General features: G+C 36.8%; 1 long non-coding RNA gene across 3 annotated transcripts; it reads right to left on the bottom strand.

The window, feature by feature from the left end:
* Nucleotides 1-584: 584 nt before the first annotated feature.
* LOC105421051 (uncharacterized) lies at nucleotides 585-2,705 on the bottom strand. 3 transcript variants are annotated; one of them, XR_016053886.1, is made up of 3 exons: nucleotides 2,179-2,703; nucleotides 1,829-1,901; nucleotides 585-1,303 (listed from the first exon to the last, which is right to left on the bottom strand). It is a non-coding gene; the product is annotated as an uncharacterized LOC105421051 (long non-coding RNA). The 3 variants fall into 3 exon arrangements; XR_016053887.1 differs by lacking the exon at nucleotides 1,829-1,901 and having other exon boundaries at nucleotides 585-1,005; nucleotides 2,179-2,705; XR_016053885.1 differs by lacking the exon at nucleotides 1,829-1,901 and having other exon boundaries at nucleotides 2,179-2,596.
* Nucleotides 2,706-3,027: the final 322 nt, after the last annotated feature.

The raw sequence follows: 3,027 nt of genomic DNA, 5'->3' as shown, positions 1-3,027 counted from the left end.
AACTATAAACTGAATAATACTAAAAACCAGATAATTTCATTTACAAAAGATTACCATTAATTAAACAAAGGCCGATTACAATCATTTATAAACCACTGGAAAGATACAAGGAGGTTAAACATCTCATGAAATAGGAAAAAGCTAGATATAAATGATGCTTAAAAAAAGCTAACGCAATTGTGCTGACTCAACCTCCAACATGTAATTTATTTCTTTTTGTTTCTTCAAGTTTCACTCTTCCATTCGAATGATGCAGTGAAAGCCGTCCCATTTGAGCATGTATTCAAACGTCTTAGATCTCTAAGAATGAGATTGAATGTGTGATGAACTTCTTCACATGTGACGTGTGCTTTGTCAACAATAGATGGAAGATTAAAATGTGGCTTATAGTTTCCAAAGAATGTTCCTTTGAAAGTCCTTTCATTAAGGACATTCATGGAGTCCGTCTTGAACACTGCATCCTTGTGAAAAACCCCAACAAGCACAGTTACACAACACCCTTCTTTACGTATTTACGGTACATACCACAATTTAAAAAAGAAAAGAAAAAGAAATAAGTGCCATAAATAGCACATAGCACCGGAAGCACAAAATAGTAGTTGTTGTACATTGTAATAAAAAGAGATGCACAATTCTTTGTACCCTTTAGGAGTAAAGTACAACACACCTTGGTCTGCTCCACTACTCATTCAAGCAAACATTAAAAATTTGATAATCATGATGTGTAACTGTAAAAATTTGAAAAGGAGTACAAATTTGCTAAGCTATTAGACATACATGATCTCTCCCTCTCTCTCACTTTACAACTAAAGTCAGCCAGCTTCACATTCTAACCAGCAGCCAGGGCTTTCTACTCATCTTCTCTTCCTCTTTTTCCCACTCAAGTTCCTTCCCTGCAAAAACTCAGTTCAAACCCCTGTGCTTTTCTTACAAATCGCATTGCTTCTGCTTTCTAAAGCTTCCTCATCCCAATCATCTTTGGTGAAATATTCAGTTAGTCTAGAACTGTTACAATAAAACAAAACCCAAAAGAAATGATAGATAGGAAAAGTAAGGCGTGAAGATGGGAGAAATATTTCCAAAGTAAAAAAAACCAACATCAATGGAGTGGTATGAGAAATCAAGACGTCTATGGAATAGTAAGGATGTTGACAATAGCAAAAAAGAAATTGGGAAGGAAAGAATTTAGTAAGTGATTTAATCTTGTAGCATAAATTACTTCACTGGTTCTACGACTTTCAACATCAGGAAACCATGAGTCATCGGCATCCGATACACTCATATTCCTGACAAATCCTTCCGCCTACAAATGAATCAAGATGCAAAATGTAAAGCACAAGCCCACTTATCACTTCTTTTTCTTCTCATATTTTTGAATCATGATAGAAAACATGTTATACCAAAAATAGTTACCATTTTCTTAAATCTAAATCTTAATGCAAGAACGAGAACAGCAGTACCAAAAGCTCATGAAATAATGATTGGAGAAATGAGAACTAATAATCAAATGGAAAAATAAGCATTGTCAAGCTTTCATCGCATTTCTGAATATCAAATAAATAAACTAATGCATGAGAGCGAAAGCAAACCATCCCAAAAAAATGGTAATAGGCACGTCATGTCACCCATGGATATATTTTAGAACTAACAAAGAACATGTCCCATGTTCACAGAATTCAGATGTGTAGTACAGGCCAAAATATTTTCAATTATTTTCCCCACACAAGAACGTAAAAACATTAGAACTAAATTTTAGTTTTCAGATATATTTGTCCTTTGATAAAGAACGATTACAGAGCATATGAGAAAAGTGGTAGGATAGAAAGACCTGAATTAAGGATAATATTGCGAACACTGATGGAAAGGAGGAGGCAATTTCCTTTGTTTAGGGAAGGTGAAACCTAATGATGGATTTTGGGGTGGAACAAAAAACCAACATCAACAGAATCCATTTAATTGGCAAAAATAACACAACAATGAATACTAGGTTCCCGAGGTACAATTTAGGGGAACCAAAAATTCCAATTAAATCGAATAATTGCAGAGGGAGAGAGAGAATCAAGAACTCAAAGAAGCCCCAGAGGCAAAGAACTTGTAGAAAAGGAAACTCCAAAATTTTGGGGTTTAGATCCCATACCGGAAACCGAACTCCAAAATTTTGGGGTTTAGATCCCATACCTGAAACCGATCGAGAGAGGTCCCTGGCTGCGACACTAATGACGAGAGCGATTGAGAGCTTATAATTCACGCATGTATTGTGTAGGATGAGGAGGTTTCTCTCTGTGTGGGCTGAGAAGGCTTCAATGGCTTCAAGGGAGAGATAAGGATGGCCAAGCCCAAGGGTTTGCCATAAATAGAGAGAGAGAGGGATGCGCAGCTGCTGCAGCTAGAGAGAGAGGGAAGCCTCGGAGAGAGAGGGGAGGTCGCGGCTGTAAATAGAGAGAGAGAAAGAGGGGAGGTCGCAGAGGCTACAGCTAGAGAGAGAGGGAAGCCTGGCAGAGCGAAAGGGGAGGTCGCAGAGGCTGCAGCTAGAGAGAGAAGCCTCGCCGAGAGATGGGAGGTCGCAGACCAGAGGAGAGTAAACAAAAGGTCAAAGGAAATTTTTAGAGGCTTGACGCGTTTTCAATCCAGGCCTTTCGCACGCGGAGCTTTTTCAGCCATTGATTTCAATATTTTGAACGGATGGTTGGATAAGGTGGGGGTGAAATCACTGTATATTCTCGCCTATAAATGTTGTTACGACTTTTCATATATATATATATATATATATATATATATATATGAAAAAAGATCACGTCTGTCGATGGGCTGATGGCTACAATATCAGCCAACGGTCCAGATTGAATATGAGTTTGATTCAATGATCACATTTCGTGTTTGAATTTTTATTTTTTATATAAATCCAAATCACTTGAAATTTTGAGTGTTTATTATTAAAAAATAGGATAATCTTATAAAAAATAATTCACAAAATATAAATGGTTGAAAATACCCCGAAAAAGTTTTGAGGATATTTTAAAAAATTTA

The sequence above is a fragment of the Amborella trichopoda genome, chromosome 4, assembly GCF_054954075.1.
Source record: "Amborella trichopoda isolate Santa Cruz 75 chromosome 4, AtrichopodaSantaCruz75HAP2 v2.0, whole genome shotgun sequence".
Lineage (NCBI taxonomy): Eukaryota > Viridiplantae > Streptophyta > Magnoliopsida > Amborellales > Amborellaceae > Amborella > Amborella trichopoda.
Note: the sequence above shows the minus strand (reverse complement) of the source record. Positions and strands in the feature narration are given on the sequence as shown.